Source organism: Nyctereutes procyonoides, unplaced genomic scaffold (genome assembly GCF_905146905.1).
Source record: "Nyctereutes procyonoides isolate TBG_1078 unplaced genomic scaffold, NYPRO_anot_genome, whole genome shotgun sequence".
Taxonomy (NCBI): Eukaryota; Metazoa; Chordata; class Mammalia; order Carnivora; family Canidae; genus Nyctereutes; species Nyctereutes procyonoides.
Window position 1 is genome coordinate 61,516,199 of NW_026575126.1, and position 25,533 is coordinate 61,541,731.

Sequence of the window (25,533 nt, forward strand, 5' to 3'; positions counted from 1 at the left end):
CATGGGGAGGAGCCGCGAGGAGGCGGGTCCCAAGGTCTCTCAGGGCTTTAGCAATGTCCTCTCTTTCTGCCCAAGGCCCAGGCGGAGAGGGGTGACTGGTGGCTCCTGGACCTGATGCGCACAGAGCCACGGCTTTACATCCGAGGCTCCTGGTATGAGCATCTCACCTTTAATTTCTTCCCCAGTTTCTTTATGGTGATTTTCATTGACAGGTTTTTAATGCGTTCAAAAGTATTGGTCTCTTATTTTATAGGTAGAGCTCTTTAGAGCTTACTTAAGAAGTGCTTACTCCAAGGTCCCAAATAATTCACTGACACTTTCTAGGCAAAGTTCTTAAGAACACCCTGAATTTTAGTCCTGGATCCATGTGGAGCAGATTCTGTGTGTGTTGCGAAGAGAGCACCCCGCTTCCTTTCCCACACCCTGTGATTGCTCTGTTTTTGCAGGAAGGAAAACCACACAGGAAAAAAAGAGCAATCAGATCCCAAAACACCCTTGGAGATGGACAAAGGGCTCCCAGCCCATACGTACACCCTGGGCGATGTGAAATTCTCCCAAACAAAACCGGAGTGGGATTGGGTTGATTTCAATACACTGTAATCTGAAGAATAAACACGAGAAGCCCTTTCTTCCAGGGACGGGGGGGGGGGGGGGGGGGAAGGGAGGGAAGGGGGAGTGTGCAGTTTTCACAATCAGCTGCATGCCATGGATGCCAGATTTTGGTGGTTTTTCTGTTTCCTTCCATTGACAAGGTCAGGGTAGGAGCTGAAGAAAGCTGTGTGTTTCTGTGCATGTGTGCCTGGGTGTCTGGCGTGGGCACAGATGTGCGTGTGTGTGTGTGTGTGTGTGTGTGCGCCCGGTGTCTGTATGTGCTCGCCTCCGAGTGTGTGCATACATGTCTCTGTCTGACAGAGCTGCTGGTAGATTTTCCACTCCAGACCCAGCTAGGCTCCTTCTCCATGAGTGTGGAGACGCCAGGCCCCACACCTGTGTGCCCCGGGGAGTGGGTGAGGGTGGGGAGCCAGAGGGCAGACCCGGGGGGCCTCACAGGGAGCATCTGCTCCCAGAGACATGCTATTTTTCCCTTTGGAGGCAGATCCCATCTCCCAAGCTCTGGGGGGCTTCACACTGAGTCCAGAACCTTCTCTGTTTTGGAGGCAAGAGCAGGTTCCAGGCCTGGGCAATGAGCAGCCTGTTTGCTGCGAGGTGTAGTGTCTGCCCTTCCTGTCTTCTCCCCAGCTCCTCAGCAAGCTCAGGTGTCCATCGGAACTGCGGCTCCCCCTCCTGCTCGCCTCTCTTCCAGGCACCCTCTCCCCTCCAGGACAGCATCACAGCCCAGTCCACCCACTTGGCCTCCTCCACTGTTGCTTCAGGCAGGAAAGCCCAGGGCACTATCCCTTCTTTTCCTTCCTTTCCTGGACTCCACCTTCTATGGCTCAGAAGGGGTCCTCTGCCTTTTCCAGCCGGCCATCCTCCTCTCTTAGAGGGGACACATAGCACCGGCCACATAAGCAGCCTTGGGAGCAGGTCCCTCAGGGAGGGGGTGTCCACGTCTGGGCGATACCTCAGAGTGAATGAGAAGGAGAGAAGGAATGTTTGAGTTAACAGGTGTGGGCACCCACAGCAGAATCCTGGTCCCCAGAGCAGCTGAAACCCCTCACCCTGAAGGCCCCTCTGCACACGCAGGCTGGAAGTGCTTCTTAACGAACCACTAACTGCAAACGCCTTTCACTTCCAACCTCAGCCTTGGAATTCAAGCTGGTATTTGAAGCAGCCATGCAGAGAGGGGAGCTCTGGTAGCCAGCAGGACGCTAAGAAAATCAGATTAAGTCATGCCTGTGGGCTCTCTCGCCTGCCTGGCTCGCTGCTGGAGGGAGGGGGACGGAGCTTTCTGTAGTTTGTCTGCACAGTCTAATTTTATTGATAAAGCTCCACAGAACTGTGACCATAATGGGTGCGCCAAGCAAGTCGTTACAGATGAGGATCTTGAACACCCATCTTTGGCCAGTATGGACAGAAGGTGAAGGCTGAAGAGGTTCGTCTGTACAAAAGGGGAATTAACTTCATCTAGGAGGTTCTCACTGATAGATCCCAGGGCAGGGGACACTTTTGGCCGCCGAGCAGGGCTGTCCCACATGTGGTCCCAAGAGAAGGAAACCAGCTGGACACCCCTAATTAGTTTGTCTTTAGAATCTGAAAGCAACAAAGCCTCAAGTCAAGAGACTAGTTGGGGGACACCTGGGTAGCTCAGCAGTTGAGCATCTGCCTTTGGCTCAGGGCCTGATGCCGAGTCCAGGGATCGAGTCCCGCATTGGGTTCCCTACCAGGAACCTGCTTCTCCCTCTGCCTGTGTCTCTGCCTCTCTGTGTGTGTCTCTCGTGAATAAATAAATAAATCTTAAAAAAAAATATAGAGAGAGAGAGAGAGCAGCTGGGTGTTTGCTTGTGTGGACCCGGGCACAAGTGTCAGCAGATTCACGGATAATCCAGGAAATCTGAAAAAAAACTATGCCATAGCTTTGTGGTTCTTTGGGCTCAACCAGCATGTGAAACAGGCTGTGCTCTCATCTCTTCACAATGGACCAGACAGTGTGCTTTACAGCCCAGCCTGGCATCTCTTCTTGAAAGGAGCATATTTTGTGTGGGGTCTCTCCATCTGTTTTCTGCATGAACATATCCTGAACACATCTTTCTTTTTTGAAATCTGTTGAAATCTCTAGTTTGCTCATAACTTCTGCCTCTACTGGAGCTCTGTTTTCTTTGATGCTGTGGACATTTGTTTACGTCCATCCATAATCGTGTTTCAGTTGAGTGTAGAAATGCTGGTGGAAATGTGCTGTGTGGTCTGCTATGGTGAACTGCAATAGTGATGTCTGTTTCAAAACCCAATGAGTACACCACACCAGTGTTTCAGACCAGTTCTCTTAGAACCAGGAAGATGGATGCCACAACAGTATCAGCTCTTCTAAGTAATTTAGTATTGATGTTCATAACTATATCCTAGGGTCTCTGCACTGAGCACAGACTGTGCTTGAAGTTGAAAGATTATCACACAAATATGGAAAAGAAAGAAAAAGGGAAGGAAGGAAGGAAGGAAGGAAGGAAAGAAGGAAGGAAAGAAAGAAGGGAATGAAGGACCTCACCACCTTGTGCCCACTAGGATGACCGACCATTATCAGAAAAACGGGCAGGCACATGAAGAAATTTCGATCCCTGTGCACTGTTGGTGGTAGTGTAAAATGTCACAATGGTGTCATAGTGTCTGGTGATGGATGAATGGATAAGCAATATAAGCATATGACAGAACATCATTCATCCTTTAAAAAGGACATCTTGTCATGTGCCACCACAGAGATGAGCCCTGAGGATATGAGGCTGAGTGACATAAGCCAGAAGCAGGACACACGTGGGGACCCCACACATATGAGATCCCAGCATCATCAGACTCAAACACAGAGAGTAGATGGTGGGGCTGGGGCTGGGGGAGCAGGTGGGGTCAAGATGTCACGGGGATGGAACATTCTGGAGCCGGATAGTGGTCCAGCAGTGGGAATGTGCTCTGTGCCCCTGAACTGTTCACTTTAAAAAGGCTAAGAGAAAACTTTCTGTTATGTGCTTTTTTTTTTAACACAAACTTAAAACTAAAAAATGTAGTAATTAAAAAAAAGGCTACTGCAGAATGACAAGATTTGAAAACCAATCTTTATACTATGTACATATTTTAATGGTATCAAATATGCTTCCTCTTTAAAGACATCTTTAAAGGATGGCAGTTGCCCTTGCGGAGGGGTGGAGGTGAAGGTGAGCTCAGTAGGAAGGCTCCAGGGGCCCAGGCATGTCAGCTGTACCTGCGATGGCCAGCCGCCCCGGGTCCCTGTCCTGTCCTGGGGCACATAGCTCAGAAGTGCCCTGCCCTTCAGGCCAGGGGTGTGGGGCATACACAGGAGGGAGCGACATCACCCTAGCCATGTTCCTATGCCAGTCTGGGGTGGAGACCCCACAAATGATGTGGGCAGAGACTTGAGAGGTGATTTTCAAACGAACCTGGAAGGCTTGCGCAGCACCCACGTGAGAGGGGAGGCTTGGACATGTTCTGAGATGAGGTCAGCAACCATTCTTCCGTGTGGGGCTCCAGGTTGATCTGGACTGAATGGACAGGCTTGCTGTCGGGGTCTCCCATCCCCTCTCCCTGGTTCTGGAGCTCAAGCTCGGTTTCCCCGCCGGCTTCCCATTCTCTTCGCCTGTAGAGAAATGAACGCCCGGTGCTGAAACTGCCCCTGGTCAGCAAGACCCGCAGAGCTTGGGTGGCAGTGATCCCGATGAGCCGCTTCCCAGGCTCCAGGAGGACAAAGCCAGCTGGCTGGGGCCGGGCAGCTCTCGGGACGTGCCTGCCACGGCGAGGCTGTGCAGGCCACCTGACCCCGTGGGCTGCAGACATTTGCCTTGTGCAGGATGCGCTGAGGGCTCCTGTTTGGGGACCAAAGCTCCTGGGTAACCCTCACAGGCGGTAAGTACACCAGGAATCTCTCCTTTTTCTTTTTTCTTATCAATAGCATCTGATTGCCTTTTTATTTATTTATTTTAGTCTTATATCCTGAAGATTTTATATATATATATATATTGGAGTTCGATTTGCCAACATATAGTATAACACTCAGTGCTGGGCAGCCCGGGTGGCTCAGCGGTTTAGCACCGCCTTCAGCCCAGGCGTGATCCTGGAAACCCGGGATCGAGTCCCATGTCAGGCTCCCTGTATGGAGCCTGCTTCTCCCTTTGCCTGTGTCTCTGCCTCTCTCTCTCTCTCTCTCTCTCTCTGTGTGTGTGTGTGACTATCATAAATAAATTAAAAAAAATTTAAAAAAAGATTTAAAAACAACAAAACAAAACAAAACAAAAAACACTCAGTGCTCATCCCGTTAAGTGCCCTCCTCAGCGCCTGTCATCCAGTCACCCAACCCCCCGCCCACCTCCCCTTCCACTACCCCTTGTTCATTTCCCAGAGTTAGGAGTCTCTCATGTTTTGACACCCTCTCTAGTTTTTCCCACTCATTTTCTCTATGGGAATCTTTCCAGTGAGAAAGGGTCCTTTAGCATTCAGTCCCTTGGGCTTTTCTACAGAGGCCCCAGAAAGGTGGGCATAAGGGTACCCACAGTTTTCAATGTAGCCACTGCATAAAGCTCAGCAAAAGGGCAGACGTAGACATTTATTGGGGTCAGTGTCATGCTTGGTGTACACTCTACCATCTGCATCCAAACAAGTCACCCCCACTGACTTCAGGGAGGTGGAGTCAGGAGGCTGCCACTAGCCAGCCTCAGAGGGCACGCCTTCATCAGCTCCATGGGATCCTGCTTCTCTCTGTCCACCAGGCCGGAGGGCCCCAAATGGTGTGATCCATCACACCTTCCCTTTTCCCAGCCCAGAGAAGCTGATGGGTCACCTTGGCCTGGGGCTGATGCCTGCTGCCTCTACTCCCGTCCTCCAAGCCCTGCACCATTGCTGGAACCACAGGGAAACCAGACTCTGGTGCATGCTGCAGGGCGGCTAGGGGCAGGAATCAGGAGCAACTGCTTGGATCAGGGGCCAGGCTCCAGGGACCAGGAGGGGAGATGGAAAGTCAGGAGGCATTAGGAGGGCTGCACGGAGAGAGAGGCTTGAGCAGGGTCAGTTAGGGTGGGAGGGAGGATAGGACTGTCCCGGATAGAGAGAGCTGGTGACACAGACACACACATGATCATGACCCGGACCAGGAAGCTGGCCTGCCCTCATCGTGACTACTCAGCTGAGTGATGTGAGCTCAACTGAGCCTCAATTGTCTGTAAAACGAGGTACTGCTATCTGCCTCAGGACCGAGTGCTGAGCACCCCTCAACATGCACTCAGAGCTGTTGTTCACTGAGCAATGGGCAGACCGTGGGCTCGGTGCTCCTGGGCAGGAGAACGGACACATCGTGATGGGTGCTTTTTCTTACTAGAATTCCAAACCCTCCAAGTAACAGATGGCTCTGGCCACCCCCATGTGTCTATGTAATAAGTTATCCCCGAACTTAATGGGTAACTCATCTGGGTCCACACAGCCTGGGGGGTTTACAAACAATGGATATTTATTTACCACAGCCCAGAGGCTGGACATTCAAAATCAAGGAGCCCGCAGACATGGGGTCTGATGGGGCTCGCAGAGCGCGACGCCTAATGTGTCCCTGTGTGGTGGCAGGGGTGAGGGCGCTTTCTGGCGCTTCTAAGAGCGCTAAGCTCTACCTCATGACCTAATCGCCCCAAAGGCCTCACCTCCTAACACTATCACACCAAGGGTTAGGTCTCAGCAACGTGAATTTAGGGAGACACAATCATTCGGTCTGTGGCAGATCTCTCTTCTCTCATTAAATACACCAGCTGGGGTCTCTATTCACGAGGTGGATTGCTGTGGGCCAGGCCAGACTCAGTAAGTGCCATGTGCCTGCTCTCCTAGTTCTGACATGAAGCGAGGATGATAAATGCTGTGTCCGAGGTTCCAGTGTGATGACACTCTACACATCCATCACCTCCCTTTCTAGGAAGATTGCTCTTCTCTGGGGCAGGGGGCACAGGGACTCCTTGCCTGGGCCCTTACCACTCTAAGGAGGTTAGGGTGGTGGCTCTGGCTCAGGGCAGGATCTTGGCATGAGTGAGTCGGAGCTGCTTCTTACGAACCTTGCCCCTTCCTTCCTGGGCCCCCATCTCCCACACATGGCCCCATCTCTGTCCTCCAGGCTGCTTTGGTGCTCCCTGCTTTCCAAGGAGCCAGGCCTCCGTGGGAAGCTGCTTCCTGAGATCTCCTAAATTCAAGCTCAGGTAACCTGCCTGGATATATCAACCTCCCCAGCCTGACATTTAGTACTTGGAGCTGAATTTGGGGGCAAACAATTATCACTCTGCATCATTTTGTCCTGCTTGTATACTAACCTTCTCCAGATCCACTGAGGTTGCAAGAGGACCCAGATTTGAGTCTAGGCTGTAGGAAAATTAGAGCCTTTCCATTGCTGTATGGTCTCAGGCAAGTCTGATCCCACTCCCAGGAAGTGATCCCACTTCCTTTCTGCACAGGAAGAATGACCAGTCAAGGTACCTGAGCCCCACCTGCACAGTGCTCCCATTAAAAGGCTGAAGTATGTCCCTTCACTGCTCCTGCCCAAGACTCTGAAGTATTCCAAAAGCATGCTGAAGAATTCTGCATCACCCCAGCCATTCACGGGGCCCTTCGGCCCAGAAGTCCTCTGTTCAGCACAGGGCCCAACAGGTTGAACACCCCTCCAACTTCCCTCCATCCTCTGCATCACAAATTAGGGGAGAGTTTTTTGCCCAATTAGGCACATTATTTAGTGTTTCTGTGAGTAAACATTTAGTGGGATGCTTTTGATAGGCAAAGTGTATCATAGTCTTGTCGTCAGCCTTATATTGGATGTCAGTTATAAGCAGGTCCATTAATGTGCAGGGGTAGGAGGTGGCTAAAGAATGCCAGCAGGGGCCTAGGGAGCCAGACACTCACGTGGCCCTTCCAGTGCCCTGTGAAAACAGAGTGTGGCAAAGAGAGCCTGGGGGCTTTGTGGACTTCAAGGCAAAAGGGAACCAGGAGCATAGAGGATCTCTAATGCTCTAGATGGGATTTAATTCTCTAGAATTTCAATTGTGCCAACATTTAAGCACTCAACAGCCAGCTGTCACTTCTAAAGTCATAGAGTGGGTCTTGTGGGCCACAGACATCATTGACACAGTTTAGTGGGTTTGTGGGGACAACTGGATCTAGATTACAAAGGTTTTTGAATTACTCACTGAGGTTTGGGGGTCAGATAGTAGAGAAACAGAGTCATGGAGTTTCAGAGAGAGAGATCTGCATGAATGGTGGAAAGACCAGATAGGTGATGCCAGTACAACACTGGAAAGGTACCTGGAAATCCAAGGACCTGTGGTCTAGAAGGTGAGCTGAGTGGAGACATGTGGCCTGCATCTTGGCCATGTGCAGACCCAAACCTGGGAAGGTGGCAGAGGCCGGGATCCAAAACAATAAAAATCCCTTTTATTTTTCCACCGAAATTGAAATTCCTTACACAGCAGCTTAGGAACAGGCCAACATTCCGACTGAGTGCCTTATTCTGGTGTGGGGATGTTCATGACAGCATCTAGGTACCGCAAGAGGACATCTAGAAATGTGGTGCTGAGCACAAATTCTAGACTCTAGTGCCGGAAAATCCAGTTCTGAACCAGCCAGGTGTCTTGGGGCGATCTTCCCAGGTCCTCTGTAGGTCTATTTCCTCACTTACAGAGTACAAATACTAGGAGCATATCTAAAACATGAAGCCCAACGCATTATAAGCTTCCACTCAGTGGATGTCAGGTATCAGATGGGAGAAGAGAGGCCATTAGCTTGAGAGCCAAGTAAGTATTTTTCCATCAAGGAGCTCAGACATGGACTCTAAGTCTGATGAAAATGGCACAAACACTGTGGACTTCAATGACACACTTTCACTGCAAGACAGAGGAACTGGGCCAAAGGTCAACAAGGAAATGCAGGATTTGGAACAACACAGTAAGTCGCCTTGAGCTGTGTGCATCTGCAGAGCCCTTGGCCAACAGCAGAACGCAGTCTTTTCAAGCACACATGGAGCATTCTGTAAGACAGACCATATGTTAGGCAACAAAACAAGTCTCAGTACATCAAAAGGGATCACAATCATACAAAGTAGATTGTACACCCACAAGAGAATTAAATTAGAAATCAGTAACTGAAGGAAATCTGAAAATTCACAAAAATGTGAAAATCAAATAACATACTCCTATTTAGCCAAATGGATCAAAGAAGAAATCATGAAGGAAATTAGATGATACTTTGAAATGATAGACTTTACAAGAAAACTACAAACCAAATCCCGTAAGCACATAGATGCAGAAACCCTCCCCCAAATACTAGCAAGCCAAATCTAGCAACAGACAAGAAGGGCTGAATACAAGGACCCAGCAAGATTACCCTAGGAATGCACAGTTGAATCTACACCCAAAATGCAATCAAAGCAGCACACTGTCTTGGTAGCCAAGGACAGAAACCACTCAGAAGAAAATGTAAAGAAAATCTTCACAGTCTTAAGTCAGGCACTGAGTTCTTAGATTTGACACCAAAAGCACAATCACAAAAGAAAAAAAATAGAAAAAAAATCACACCACATCAGAATTAAAATCTTTCATGATGCAAGCCATACCATCAATAAAACAGAAAGACAACCCACAGAAAAGGAGAAAATATTAGCAAATCAAATACCTGGTAAGGAACTTGTATCTAGACTGCATAAGAGACACTTATACCTCAGTAACAAAAAAAGCAAAGGATTTGAATAGGCATTTCTGGAAAGAAGAGGCACAACTGGCCAATAAGCACATGAAAAGATCCTGGACCTTTTTAGTTATTAGGGAAATGCAAATCAAAACTAGGCTGAGATACGTCTTCACTCACTCTGAAATGAGATGGCTACTCTCAGAACAGGTCATAGTTGATGTTGGCAAGGGTGGTGATGTTGGAGGCCTCCTATGTGGCTGGTGGGAGAGTAGAACAGTGTGGCCGCTGTGGCTGCTCAGTGTTCACACAGTGCCACCATATGACCCAGCTCTTCTGCTCCTCAGTACATGCCCAAGAACAGTGAAAGCACATATTCCAATAACAACCTGCATACAGATGTTTATAGTAGCACTGTCCATGAAGCAGATAAATAAAGGCAACTCAGTATCTATCAACTGATGAATGGATAAGCAAAATATGGTACAGCCACATAATAGAATATTCCTTGGCCATTAAAAGGAATTCAGTACTTACAGAAAGAAAGAAGGAAAGGCAAGAGATGTGAAGGGCTGGGATCTGCTACAGCATGGACAGACCCTAAAACACCGTGCTCAGTGGAAGAGGCCAATCGTAGAAGACCATGTATGACATGTTTACATGTAGATGAAATATCCAGAACAGGCAAATCCATAGACACAAAATGTAGATTAGTGGTTGCCTAGGGTTTGGAGGAGGGGCTTGCTGGGGGCAGGGAGTAGCTAAAAGGTTTGAAGGTGAAGAAATTGAGGTGAAGAAATGTTCTAAAACTGTGGTGAATTTGCTTCAACGTGGATGGAACTGGAGGGTATTATGCTGAGTGAAGTAAGTCAATCGGAGAAGGACAAACAGTGTATGTTCTCATTCATTTGGGGAATATGAATAATAGTGAAAGGGAATATAAGGGAAGGGAGAAGAAATGTGTGGGAAATATCAGAAAGGGACACAGAACATAAAGACTCCTAACTTGGGAAACGAACTAGGGGTGGTGGAAGGGGAGGAGGGTGGGGGGTGGGGATGAGTGGGTGACGGGCACTGAGGGGGACACTTGACGGGATGCGCACTGGGTGTTATTCTGTATGTTGGTAAATTGAACACCAATAAAAAAATTATTAAAAAAAGAAAAGAAAAGAAAAGCTACTAAATTTTAAAAACTGAAAAAAAAATAAAACTGTGGTGATTGTTGCACATATCTGTGAGTGCACTAAATTGTGCACTTTAAATGGGAAATGGATGAATTGCGTGGTCTGTCTCAATAAAGCTGTGTAAAAATAAAGGCACATGACTGCCTCCCAAAAAGTACAGTATAAAAGGGGGGAATGAATAGCTTCACAGTGGAGAACTCAGACAGACATGACCTCAGTCAAGTGGCCAAGGTCATGTCCAGAGTGATGAGTCATGTTGATAGCAAAGACCCTGCCTGATAGGGCGCAGTGAGAATGCTGCTTCACTTCTGTGGTCTGCCTCCCAAAAATCCACACCCAGCATAATCCTAAGAAGAACATCAGACAAATTCTGACTGAGGTACAGTCAAAATACCTCACCATCTTCCTTTAAACTGTGAAGATCACCAAAAAGTGGGAAGTCTGAGAATCTGTCACAGCCAAGAGACCTCTAAGGAGATATGATGACTAACTGGAAGGTCGTAGTTTGGATAGATCTTGGGATAGAAAAAGGACATTAAGGAAAAAGCAAGGAAATCTGAATGAAGTGTGGACTTCAGTTAATAATAGTATATCAATACTGGTTAACTAATTATGAAAAACGGGCCATTCTAAAGTAAGATATTAATAATAGAGGAGCCTGGATGTGAAGTACATGAGAAGTGATTGTCATCATTTTCTCTAAATCTAAAGATACTAAAAAATTAGAATTCTCTTTAAAACATTTTTAAAATAAATGCAGGGCTCTCTGATATCAATAAGCCTCATGAAAATGAATTCATTAATAATCAGGAAAACTCATCCTCAATGTGCCTGCATGCACACAGACACACACACACACTTAACATATATACACTTAATACAGCACAGAGAGAGCGCCCAGGAGCTGACTCCAGCATCACAAGGAACAGAATCCAAAAAGTAATTACACTGCCAAGTATTATGCTAATACAATTATTGAAATTACCAGTCAAAAGCAGTTAATGAAATAATTAAGACAGATTGACCTAAAACTTGGTTTAAAATTAACCTGACACGTGCATACTATCTAAATAATGACTCTCTCCTGTGATCTAGCCTCTCATTAAAATCAGATTTCTTTGGGAGAAATTATACATTTTGCACCATGGTTGGGAAGAACAAATCACATTCACTGCCCCACTAATGAATGTGGAGGAGCTAAATGAAAGCGAATGTGCCCAGCCTTCCCTGGTATGGCGCCATCTGCCACTGTAACCAACTACCCTCTCTCCCATTTTCCCTCAGCAAATGCTAGGAGCCCATTAAAATTGTATCAGTGAAGGACCCTAAGATACTGGGTGTGCACCTGAAGCTCTTCCTAAAGGGAAGTTGGGCAGAGGTGACCTGTGGCACTGGGGTCTTGCAGATGTTCTGCGGAAGAGAAAGAAAAATGTGTACCTCTCTCACGTAGGCAGTTCCTACATTGATGTGCATGCATCCAGCTCATTTCTCTAGAGGTGAGGAAACCCAGCCAAGAACAGAATGGCTTGTTGGAAACTTATTCCCAAACCTGTGGCCAGGGCAGGAGCAGCAGCTCTGTGGGTTATGCTTTCCCCTGCTCAGTACCTCCTTTTACCCTCGTGATTTCCCACCAGAACTCATAGTGAGGTGTGTTGGTCTACAGTGTACCGCTGGCATACCCCAGCTCCCAGGCCTTGCCCCAGGTTTGGCCCAGTCTAGGTGAACAGTTTTTGCTTGTCCCTGTATCTCCAGGCAGCTGCCTGCAATTGGCCGACCTCAGATTCTGTGTGGTGGCTGCCGCCCCTCCCTCAAGGGCCATGTTCCTGGCAGGAAAACCTCAGCTAGTATCTGGGGCATGGACACTGGGTCCTCATTCACAATAAGCCCTGGAGTTACCTTGATAATATCTTTTAAAATGGGTCCTCTGCTCGGCATTTTTATGAGACAAAGAATTTCCCCCTTACAATTATTCAGATTCAGTAATATTATTAGGAGAGTGGGAAAACACAGGCTGCTACAAAATGGTCTATTACTGAGAGAGTTTTAACATTCTAATGAGGAAAACCACTCTCTGTCATGTTTTCATCCTACATCCTGTTTTTTGTATCCATCCTAACAATCTCTGCCTTTTAATCGAGCACCTTGGTCCACTAATACTTAAAATAAATAATAATCAAGATGGCAGGATAGGAGCTACCAGCACAGGTTGTTTAGCAATCTTGAGCAAAAAGAATTAACATGGGAGGTTCATACTACCCAATTTTAAATGTACTATAAAGCTACAGTAATCAAAACAGCATGGCACTGGCATAAAAACAGACATATAGACTAATGGGCAGAGTAGAGAGCTCAGAAATACCTCCTCACACTTATGGTAAATTGTCCTTTGACAAAGGTGCCAAGAACACAGAATAGGGAAAGAAAAATCTCTTCAACAAGTAGTGTTGGGAAAACTGGTTCTCCACACACAAAAGAATGAAATTGGACCGTTAACTCACTCCCTATGTAAAAATAAACTCAAAATGGATTAAAAACTTAAATGCAAGACCTGAAACCATAAAATTATTAGGAGAAAATACAGAGGAAAAGCTTCTTGAGATTAGTCTAAATAATGCTTCTCTTAGATAAGACTCCAAAAGCACAGGCAAAAACGTAGACAAGTGGAATTCATTCAAAATGAAAGCCTTCTGCATAGCACAGGAAAACATCAACAAGTACAGAGAAAGCCTACAGACTGGAAGGGAATATCTGCAGACCGTACATCTGATAAGAGATTAATACTGAAAATATAAGGAACTTGTATACAACTCAATAGCAAGAAACAACTCAACTAAAAATAAGCAAAGGATTCAGAGACATTCTCAAAAGGAGACATACAAATGGTCAACAGACAGATGAAAGGATCCTCAATAACTAATCATCAGAGAAATACAAATCAAAACAACAATAATATATTACCTCATATACATTAGAATGGTTATTGTTCAAAAAACTATTTCTTATATTCCACATATGAGTGAAACAATATGGTAATCGTCTTTCTCTGATTGACCATAAGGGAAAAGGGGATGAAACTGAGTGGGGAAAAATTAGAGAGGAAGACAAACCATGAAAGACTCCCAAGTCTGGGAGGTAAACAAAGGGTTGCAGAAGAGGAGGTGGGTGGGGGGGATGGGGTAACTGGGTGAAGGGCATTAAGGAGAGCACATGATGAGATGAGCACTTGGTGTTATACTAAATATGTTGGCAAACTGAATTTAAATTTAAAAAAAAACTAAAGATTACAAGTGTTGGCGAGCATGTGGAGAAAGGGGAACTCTGGTCCACTGTTGGTGGGAATGCAAATGGGTGCAATCATTGTGAAGAACAGTATGGAAGCTCCTCAAGAAGTCAACAATGGAATCAAACAAACACTTTTGGGAGGTGGTGAGGTCATGAGGGTGGAGTCCTCATGAATGCAACCAGTGTCTTTATAGAAGAGGCTCCAGAGAGATCCCTGGTCCCCTCCACCATGGGAGGACACAGAGAAGGTGCTGGCCATGAACCAGGAAGAGTCCTTTACCAGAACACAACCATGCTGGTGCCTTGATCTTGGATGTCCAGCCTCCAGTAACTGTGGGAAATAAATTTTTCTTTAGAAGTCATCCAGTCCTTTTGTTACAGCAGCCCAAATGGACTGACAAATTCCTTGATTTTTCTTTCATTTCTTCCATTAGTTTTTGTAGTTTTCAGCATACATATTCTGTACATATAAAATTTATTCCTAACATGTTATGATCTTTGCTGCTCTTTTGTGGCAGTTTAGAAATTTCAATCATTAATTGCTAGTATATAGAAATACAAATGATTTCTGTATGTTGATTTTATATCCTATGACCTTGTTACACTCATTTATTAATTCTACTAGCCTTTTGAGATTTTTTTCCAGTATTTTCTACATAGACATCATGCCATCTGTGAAAGAAGACAGTTTTGTTTCTTCCTTCCTTTCCAATCTGTATGCCTTTTATTTATTTCTTTTGCTATTTCACACTAGCTAAGAATTCTAGCATGATATTGAATAGGAAACCAAAGAATGTACATCTTTGCCTTGGTCCTGATTCACAAGGAAGGCATTCAGCCTTTTGCTATTTTTTTTAAAGATTTTATTTATTTATGAGAGAGAGAGAGAGGCAGAGACACAGGCAGAGGGAGAAGCAGGCTCCATGCAGGGAACCCGACGTGGGACTCGATCCCAGGTCTCCAGGATCATGCCCTGGGCTGAAGGCGGCGCTAAACTGCTGAGCCAGACGGGCTGCCCAGCCTTTTGCTATTGATGTTAAAACTAGGTTTTTGTAGATGCCTATATCATTTTAAAGAAGTTCTACTTTGCTGGACTTTTTAAAAATTATGAATGGATGTAGAATTTCTTCAGATGTGTTTTCTATATGTCATACCATTTTCTTATCCATCTTTAACTTTTCATATTCCACTTACATTTAACATTTCACTACTTCAAGTACAATGTTGAAATAATACAGCTGTATTGGACTGCACCTGCCATCCTTCATGCTGTAGTATAGTAGGTGTATGCATGTGCTACATCTACACATCTTATAAAGCTCAGAAAAAAACAGTACACTTTTATTTAAAGATTTAATTTTTCTAGAGCAGTTTTGGGATCACAGCAAAATGGAGAGTAAGGTACTGAAATTTCTCATATGCCCCCTACCCTCCCACATGCACAGCCTCCTCTCTTATTAGCACCCCCCACTGGAGAGGTGCACTTGTTAAAATTGAGGAACCTACACTGGTCCATCATTATCACCCAAAGTTCATAGTTTACAATGGTTTCACTCTTGGTGTTGCATTCTGTGAATTTGGACACATGTACAACATGTACCCATGATTGTAGTGCCACACAGAGTAGTTCTAGTGCCCTAAAGATCCTGTTCTTCACCTGTTCATCCCTCCGCACCCCCAATGGTATTATAGCTTTGACTTTAAGTCATGCGTATTACACAGAAGTTAGGAGGAGCAAGAAAAATAGAACGAGTAGCCTTTTATATATACCTATATACTTACCATTTTTGAGGCTACTTATTCCATTCTGAGGATCTACATTTCCTTTTTCTGGTATAACGTCCTTTATCTCAAAGAGCTTCCTTTAGCATTGTCTGTTATAGAGTTTTTCTGTAATCATTTCTCTAAGCTTTCTAAAATCTAGAACAGCTGTATTTCAACATTCTTAAATGGTAAGTTTGCTGGATATAAAGGAGATATATGGGAATATAAGGGATATAGGGAAACATAAGGGACATAAAGGATATGGCGGTCATAGAGGAACATGGCGGATACAGGGGACATAGGGGGCATAGGAGGACATAAAGGACATAGGAGCTATAAGGGATATAGGGGGATATAGGGAACATAGGAGTACATAGGAGATATAGGGGACATAGGTGATATAGGGGGTATAAGGGACATAGAAGATATAGGAGACAGAAGATATGGGACATAGGGGATATAGGGGGACATAGGGGATATAAGGAGATGTGGGGGACATAAGGACATAGGAGATACAGGGTTCTACATTTAAAGGTTTTTGTTATTGTTGTTTTTTATTTTCTACACTTTAACTCTAGTATCTCATTGTCCTCTGATCTCCATAGAGTCTGATAAGAAGTTGGCTGTTGATCGAATCATTAGCCCCTCTATGTACAGTGCCACATTTCCTCTTGTTCCTTTCGATATTTGCTTTTTTGCATTGGTAAGCATCTGTTTGATTCTGATGCACCTCTATGTAGGACTGTCTTTATTCTGCTTGATACTAGTTACCTTATATTTGCAAATATCTGTCTTCCATCACCTGGGTGATTCCAGCCACTATTTATTCAAATATTCTTGTTTACCATCTTCCCTGTCCTTTCCTCTTTTGAAGCCAACTGCATATATATTAGAGTTTGATCTTCTTAAGAGTGCCTGAGACTGTTATGTACCCAACTTTTCCCCTTCTGTTTTCACATTAAACCATTTCTGCTGCTCTGTTCAAGTTCATTATCTCCTTTGTCATCTCTGTGTAGCTGTCAAGATCATGTATTGACTTTGTTATTTCTGATATTGTATCGTTGAATCCTAAATTTTTTTCAATTGTTCAGATTTTTCTGCCAAGATTTCCTACTTTTTCATTTTTTGCAAGCGTGGTTATTTGTCTCCATTGAGGATATTTATGACAACTGCTTTAAAATCTTTAATACTTCTGCTTTCTGCTAAAATGAAGTTAAAAGGGAACAAATTCAGCCTTCTGCCTACAAAACTAAAACTCAGGGTGGTGGTAGTGATACATAGAGCACTAGTTTTCAGACAGTGGCTCTCAGGCTGCATAGGACAGTGGTCCTTAGGGCATGCAAGGACCTGACAAGGTGAGACTTCTGTTGGCCCTGATGCCTGCAGAGAGAGGTTTTGGGCTTCATCACAGAGGGGAGAAGCTGGTGGTTTCCCTGGGCAAAGAGATGGTCCTGGGAGTGCTGGAAGGCTGAGGAGACTCATGTATACCTGGAAGACCACCAGCAAAGAGAGAACTGTGACCAGAGGGAAAGAACTTCAATGCTTGATGGGTCCCATCGAGTCTTCAGCTGAACACTGACCCATGTGCAGATATAAAGGAACTATCCAAGGGCACAGAATAAAACACCAAACAAGAATTAGAGGGAATAAACCTTGGGGCTCATGAAGAACCAGGAATGGTTTGTGTTCCAACCAGGTCATATGTGGCTCAGGAAAGCCTCATAACACAGAGGAGACTGTATGGAGTATTCAGAATGCTTTACCTCAGGAAAAGAGCATGAGCGGCCTGCGAGGTGACGCAGATCCCAACTCAGAATGTTTAAAATCAAACATAAATATGTCAAGTTGTTTCAAAGTCACACAACTCTATCCCAGAAATAAAGCTCAAGAATAGTTTTAGGAATACAAAACTATCCAGGAGCCAACAAGGAAAAATATGCAGTGTCTAGCAGCCAAAGGGAAATCACCTGGTATATAAAAAGGCAAGAAAACACATCATATGAAGAGGAGAAATATCAGTTGGTTGAAACTGACAAATGGCACAGATGAAGTAATTCACAAACAAAGATGGAATGTTGTTACTGTCACTGTATTCTGTGTGCTCAAGAAGCTAGTGAGGATGCTGGTGATGTTGAGTACAGAGAGAAGAAATAAAAAAGACCCCAATCAGATTTTTGGGGATGAATCCTACAATGTCTGTGATGAAGATTCACCAATGAGATTAAGATCAGATCAGGCACTGAGAAAGAAAATATTAATGAACTTGAAGACACTTAATAGAAACCATCTAAAATGAAATAGGGAGAGAAAACAGAAAATGAGCAGAAAGTTAACTGGGGGATGACTTCAAATGGCCTAAAATACATGTCATCAGCAACCCAGAAAGAGAAGGAAAAGAAGGAAACAAGACTAAATATTTGAAGAAAAAATAACTGAATATATTCCATATTTGAATTTTTTTTAAAAAACTGTGACCAGCATATCCAAGTTACTTAAAAACTCCCAAGCCCAAGAAGCCTGAAGAAGGCATATCTTAATTAAATTGCCTAAAGAGAGTGATAACAAGAGAATCTTAAATTCAGATAAGGAGACATGCTACATACAGAGGAACAGAGGGAAGGACGAGAGCAGGTTCCTTATTGGCAAAGTGGAAATGGGGAGAGTGGAATAAGGCCCTTCAAGCCCAGGAGAAAAAGCTGCCAATTCAGGGCTCTACAGTCAGCAACAAATGGCGTAAAGAAGGTAAAACATCAACTTTCTCAGACCTACAGAAGCTGCAATAATTCATCATCGCCAGCAGATCAGCACTAAAAAATGTTCAGAATGTCCTTCAGGCAGAAAGATGACACCACACGGAGACCTGATATGAAGAAGGGGGTGGACAAAGTGCCCAACGACACCACCAGGAAGACCCCAATGGGTAATGGAGCCCTTCCACCCACTGTGAGGTTACTAAGTTGCCATGAAGGAGTGTGTTGTTATTTGAAGAAGGATGAAGGTAAAGCTGTGTACTACAAACCCTAAAGCATGCATGTGAGTACACACATGCACACAGTTATAGGGAACCAACAAAAACGGGATTAAATGGTATCATAAAAATACTCAAATTATCCAAAAGAAGGCAAATTCAGAGGAAAAGGGAAATGAAAACCAGATGGACAATAAAAAACAAATAGCAAGATCACAGTTAAGGCTGATGCTCATTAACAGTAGCATTTGATGAAAATACTGTCCAAACCCCAACCAAGAGTCATCACTTTTCAGATTCGATAAGAAAGCAAAACTCAACTGTGTGCTACCTGCCCCACATCCACTTGACTTTTTTTTTTTTTAGGATTTTATTTATTTATTCATGAGAGACAGAGAGAGAAAGGCAGAGACATAGACAGAGGAAGAAGCAGGCTCCTTGAGGGGAGCCAGATGTGGAACTCGATCCTGGAACTCCGGGACCACTCCCTGAGCTGAAGGCAGATGCTCAACCACTGAGCCACCCAGGTGTCCCATATCCACTTTAAAAATAAAGATACATATAAAAATAAAGAGATCAAAAAAAATCTACCAGTAACACCAGCCAAAAGAGCCGGCGTCATTGTATTCTTATGAGATAAAGTAGATTTCAGAGCAATGAGTCCAGCCTGGGATAAAGAAGGTCAATGTGCAGCTCCTAAGGGGTCGGTTATCCAGAGGACATAATGCTACATGCCTCTGCACCTAGTCACCAGGCTCCAAGGTACACAAAGCACAAGCCCCATCTGCTGTCTCAGCACCTGGGGCATCCTGGGTTCTCTCTCCATTCACGTTCCTTTCTCCGAGGAATGTGTCCCATTTAGTAGGTCTTTTGCATGTTGGGTAGTACTTTTGGGCTGTGTCCACCTTATGAATGTGGTCTGGAGGAGATTCTGGATTCTGTTATTTTTCACCAGTGACGTGTCTTGTTTGGTTCAGCTGGTGGTAAGAGCTGACCTAATTCAGCTGCCCCCGGGCGGCAGCTCCAGCCTCAGCTCAGGTCTTGTCCTTGGCTGGTTGCTTTCCAGAATGCTCTGTGCATGTGGTTAGTCAGTAGAAAGGTGGGCAGGCTGGCATGCAGGTTCCCTGAACATTTCCTGCTCTCCTACAATCCCCACGACCTGCAGTGGCCAAGCTCCTGCCACCCTAAGGTTGGCAAAAGGTAGACCCATTTGCCTCCCGGATCTGACTCCAGGACGAAAGGAGAATCCTTGAACAACTCCCCCCGGAACTGCTGCTGCTGCTCTCTCCCCAGCCCTCAAAAGGCTCCTGTTTGCCCTCTCTACAGATTTCCTAGTTGTTTTTCTGTGAAGAACGGAGTGTGGCGTGATCTTACAAAATCATTACAGGAAGCACAGGCAGCAATTACCCATCCACTTTTAGGCCGCCTTCTGCAGGAACCTCACATCCTTTGAGTCACGCTGGGGGAAAGCGTACGTGTCATCTGCTCCGGAGGTCACGATGGTTTCCCTGCGTGGGTGAGAAACACACAGTGTCTCGTCGGGGACACTGCAGCCCCATGAAAGCCACCGACCGCGCACGAGTGGGAAGAGAGAGGCCAGGCACAGGCCCCTTCGATCTCGCACCACAGGTCTCCACTGCAGCGCCAGCTCTTGCCAAGGGCCCATCTCCCTTCAACATCCTGCCCTGCACCCCCACCCGAAGAGTCTCCACCAGGAACTCCCTGATTCACTCTCCCCTCCACTCCTGGCTGCTCCCTGGCCCGGCCCCTGCTCAGCTCCCTGCTGCCCCTTCCCCGCCACACCCGGAGGCTCCTCTAGACAACACCCCACCCACTCCCAGTCAGTGCCCCCACAGAGCTTTCCCTGCTCTGCCTCCGGGCCCCAGCATGCCTCATCCATCAGGACTATTTCAGAGTTCCTTGCCCCAAAAAGCCCGCCTGGACCCCCCAGTTGGAGTTAGGTCCTTCTGCTCTCCTTAGAACTGCTGCTGTCCCAGTTGACTCTGGAAGTCTCAGACCCAGGTGGCCACTGGTGCAGCGGGCTTCCCGGTTCCAGCCAGCACAGTGAGGGCCACAGGGCGGCTCCACAGCTCTGCAGTGGTCAGTGAGAATGAGAGGCGCCCCCCCGGCTTGGCTCTCCCCACATGGCCCTCAATGTGGCCTGGCCTTGGCCTGGGGCTACCCGGGCTCTGCCCACATGGCCAGGTGTAAGTGCAGACTGGGGTTGATGAGCTGGATGCTCAGGGTCCCCCTGGGCCTTACAGGCTTGCAGAGGTGAAAGCAGGTGTGGCCTCTCGGAGCCTTTCTTATTAGCCTTCCCTGGAGGAGGATCCAGTGGCTGGGCCAGGGAGCCTCTGGGGGAAGGGATGGTCTGAGCTCCTGGCGCTCCTGGCCATCAGAGTCCATCCTGAAATGAACAGAGTAGAGCCCACAGGAGGCCTGGGAGCAGACCCTGCTCCACCATCCCTGACCTTGAGGTCAGTTTCCTTGTCTCTGATGGAGGCTTGACAGTACTGGGCCCCACAGACCCCATGGGGTTGTCTGACAGTCCCCCTCAGCAGCCTGGGTGACACAGTGGGAGGATGTGGGAGGACAAGCCTGGACTGAGAGCCAAGTGGCCACACCACAGCCCTGGGGCATGAGCTTCGTGGGGGTGCTTGCCACCCCATTATAGACGGGACACTCCGGCTGAGGCTGCTCAACAGTGCAGCTGGTCACATGCCTCGAGCGAGGAACAGCCAGACTGGTGCAGCACAGACGCTCCTGGAAAGTTGTTAGCTGCGCCTCGGCTCCCACCTCTATACTCCTGTCTTCTCAGGAGCAGCCAGGGGACCCAAGAGCTCTCTCATTCCTAACATTTGACTTTGCTCTTGTTCAAAGCTGATGGGCCATAGCTCAATGGCATGGGAAATGCTGGGCTTTGTGAGGATGAGTGGGCCCACCCACCTTCCAGAATGAATGCGGCATGTATTCATCTTTGAATGGACATCTTTGTTTTACCCAGCCCACATCTGTGGCTGTTGAGTCTCAGGGAAGGAGTGGCACCTGGGCATGCCTGACATTCTCCAGATAGACACAGGACCCTGTTGTGCCCTTCCCTCCTGCGCCTTGCCCTCTGTCTCTGCCACCTTCCTCCCTCCTCCTGCCCACCCAGGCCCCAGGACCCTGGGGTCACCAGAGCAGCTAATGGATCACTGCAGTTTCTGAGCTGTGGTCTTGACTCATCCTACCTCTGTTTCTTGATTCATTGCCCTGTGACCTGCTGGAAAAACAGCAGTCCCAGCCCTGGATTAGCCCCTGGCCCCTGGGCTTCTTCCTGATGCTCTCCCAAGTCATCAAAATGGCCCAGATTGTGTGCACCCATCTTTTATTTAAATATTTTTTTGAGCAGAGCTTATTTTAAAAACATAAGTTATGTCTGTTTGGGCCAAATGCAGTGACTTCTCTCAGACTGAGAAATAAATTTATTAAAAATAATTCTGAAAAAAAACTCAAAAAAATTAAAAATAATTCTGTTGCAATGAAAGCAAGGCTGAGGTAGATCTGAGCCACAGTTAGTGTGACTCCCCTGGGTGCAGCTGTGGCAGAGTCCCCTGGCACTGCTGGGCTAGAGGGCAGTGCACACAGCCACCCACTACCCCTACTTGCCAGGCCTGGACTGTGGGCAGAGAAAAAGAGAAAGATAAGAATTGATAAGGAGAATGGGTTGGTCAGGGGGGTCCACACAGATGGCTACAGGACAGAGGACAGCAGAAAAAGGACAGGTGCAGGGTCTTCGGTCCAGGTTGGGGGATTGGGGAGCAACCAATCCCTGTGGAGACTGGCCTGTGCTACGGCTGTGCCCAGATATAGGGGCACCAGCAGCTGCCTTTGCTGCTGTGACTTGACTGGCAGGAAAACAGAGTGGGAAATGAACCTCAGTCAGTGTGGTCCAGGGACCTCCAGTCAAGGCCAGGCCTGCAGGCTGTGCCTGCTGCACCCGCTCAGGTGCCCAAGGCCACAGGGCATCGCCACGGCCCTATTACCATAAGCAATAATGCAGAGGTGTGATAAAAGCCATCTGTCATTCATAAAAGGTGATGTCGCCTTTTTGCAGAACCATAAGTCATCCTGGGGCTCAGCCAAGAAATGGCCCATAAAATCCTGAGTAATGGCCTCAAAGCATACTTTTCAATATAAAGAATATTCTAGGCAGCTGTTTCTAGAACTTACCTGTGTGCAGTAATTTTATACCCAAAACGATTACTGGCTCAGTGTCTGATGCACCCCTTCAGCACCCCCCTCATTAGCAGCAGTAGAGTGTCTAGAATGTGTTTGATGGTCCTGTGAGCACAGGATCCTGCCCCCCAGTGATAAGTGGTAGGTAGTGTTGTCCTCATGGGCTATGCCCTTTGCCGTCGGATGCATCGGCACACAGGGGCCTGGGGGGACACCCACTGTCTTCAGGATCTCCAAAGTTACCAGGGAGGAAGAGCTCAGCCTGTCCTGAATCTGTTTCTACGGTAACGCAAGACCAGCTGGTTTTGTCTGCGTTGGATGAGGGCAAGCATCCAGGGATACCGATGACCCCAAGGCTGGTGAGTGACACAGAGCGTGAACTCCACCCCAGGTGGACTCGTTCCCAGAGCAACCAAGGCTTGCCTGACTGCACAGGGGGGCGAGGGACGGTGGGGCCGTGCCTGCCTTGGGCACCACTCTATAGCCAGAAGGGAGCGGAGATTGCTGGTGCCTCATGAAGACCCAGGAAGTGCTTTCTCTGTCCACCCTACATGAGGCCCCCGTCTGCTTGGGGGTGAGGCCAGGAGAAATCTCTGAGTGCTTCACTCTCTAGAGCCACAGCTTCTGGATGACAGAGCAGGGATGATTCTGAGGCCCCACTGTATGTTCAGGACATGTCTCTAGGAAGGAGAGAGCAGCGGGGTGCATGCACGGGCCCTGCAGCCCTGGCTTCCAGGCACAGAGGAGCAGCCCGGGGTGAGCACAGGCCGAGATGTCTGCCAGGGTGGAGACACACACACTGTGGCTGAAATGGGCACTGCACAGAACCAGTCAGCCAAATCGGTAACAGCAAAATCGATACCGCTGCTGTCAGACGGAGTCAGTCACTTCAGTAACACCGGGGGTGGGGCTTTCTCATGGGCCCACGGCACTGAGATACGGCACTGAGGTCGTAGGGAGCCACCACTGGGTGCCGGTGCTCTGGCAGCTACACGGGCCACAACCACTATCAAATAGACTAGTTGTGTCTCCACTTGCCTGAAGTCTCGATCCTTGAAGGCCTGTTTTGATTCACCTTGGGCCATATGGACTATTTTAACTGGGAGTCAGGTCCCTGGGTTCCCATGCTGGGTCAAGCACCTGTACCCACCATGGGAAGTTTTAAGGCAAAGTGACTACGACCTTGGAGAACGCAGGGCGGGTGACACTCCGGTGGGTAGGCTGTGGCCTGTCTGATTACTATTTTACATTCATGTGGCCACATCAAGGAGCCCCAGTCCCACACTCCTGCCCCTAAGTGGCCATTCTGTAACCAGAGCTAGGCAGGGCTGGCCAGCGGAGCTGGAGTACCAGCAAGAGCTAGCCCGGCCAACTGAGCTGCTATAGTCATTATGGGGTGCTAGCTAAAGCATATGGTTGCCTCTCCGGTGGATGTTCCAAAATTGACCACGCTGGTCGTTGCACGCATCTATGAACACACAACAACCACGGAACCAGCACTAGGTGCTATGTGAATTACAACTCAAGAAAGCTGTTTGAGTGAAGGAAATGACCTGGAAATTCTGGTATCAGTGATCACTGCCAGGTGTGGGATGCTGGGGACTGTGGCCAGCACCAGGGCCACCGCTGAGAGGCTGAGCAGCTTACCTCAGCTGGAGAGCCATCTCTGCTCTCCTGAGAGCGTGCTACTGTCACCTGCAGCCCTGGCCACCCCGGCATGGGGATGCTGGGATGGTGAGTATGTTGTGCAGCCTGACACATGCGGAGTGTTTTTCTATCATGAAGAAATCTCCTGAACCAATAGGGGTTTCAGCAAAGGTCAGAGGCTCCTTCTCAGCTACAGGGAGGGGTCTGACTGGAAATGGGTACCATGGGCACAGATGTCTCTGGTGCTCTGGGTGAGGGTTATGGCCATGCCCCAGACTGGCCCTCCTACCACCCTCCCGGCAGTGGAGGGTTCACTTGGAGGCCCCTCTCTTCTACGCTCCCAAGCGGACAATGAGATCAGCCTGACAGATGGGCTGACTCCAGGCAAGCCAAAGCAAGTGGGAGTCTGTGTGCTCCATGAGTCACGGGCGACTGAGCCAGGCAGCTGAGGGCCACGCAGCCCTGAGGTCAAGGTCATTGTGAAGATGCCTGTGAACAGGGGCTCAGGCCTCGATGCTGCTTGCTGGCTAGATGCAAATGGATACAGGGTGGAAATGCTGCTGCGTCCATGCACACGAGCCTGAGATGATCCAGGCACCCTGAGGGAGCCCTGACAAGAGGGCATAAAATGAGGAAAACCAAAGGAGCAGATAATACTGAGAAGAGACTTCTGCGGAGCCAATGGTGAAGGGAACATTCTTGTATAATCACGGTGTAAGAGAAAACCAGTCTCATTTTCCAGGCCTGATGCTTGGCATTTATGCAGAACTGGCTTCTGTATCAACACAGGTGCGCCAGAGCCTGAAGGCCCCTTGACATTTGCCACTCCACCTCTCCTGTGTGCTGGTGCCCCTCTACCCGGGTGGGCTGTTGTCTAGGGTGACCCTGCTCTCTCCAGGTTCCTGGGACAGTGTGTGCTCCCACTTCAGAGGTACCGTGGTAAGCGGGATGCCACCTCATTTGGTCAGAATAGCAGCAGGGTCTCTGTGGCCTTCTCCAGTTTGCCATTGTGAAAACCGAGTCCCAGAGCGAGGAAGGCGCTGGCCAGGGTCACACAGGTGCTTCGCACAGGCAGGGACTATGAGTGCCTTTTCATTTTTTTCCGAAGTGCAGCTTACATAGATAAAAGCTTCATAAACTGAAAACACTTGTGTACTTCACACTCAGATCAAG

The 25,533-nt window shown here is 47.5% G+C and overlaps 1 long non-coding RNA gene across 1 annotated transcript in view; it reads right to left on the reverse strand.

The window, feature by feature from the left end:
- Nucleotides 1-3,744: 3,744 nt before the first annotated feature.
- Nucleotides 3,745-25,533, reverse strand: part of LOC129520215 (uncharacterized) — a 40,994-nt gene continuing 19,205 nt past the window's right edge. Inside the window, exons 2-3 of the long non-coding RNA XR_008666517.1 lie at nucleotides 19,903-20,003; nucleotides 3,745-4,240 (exon numbers count right to left, since the gene is read on the reverse strand). This is a non-coding gene — a long non-coding RNA (uncharacterized LOC129520215). The remainder of the gene's footprint in view (nucleotides 4,241-19,902; nucleotides 20,004-25,533) is intronic.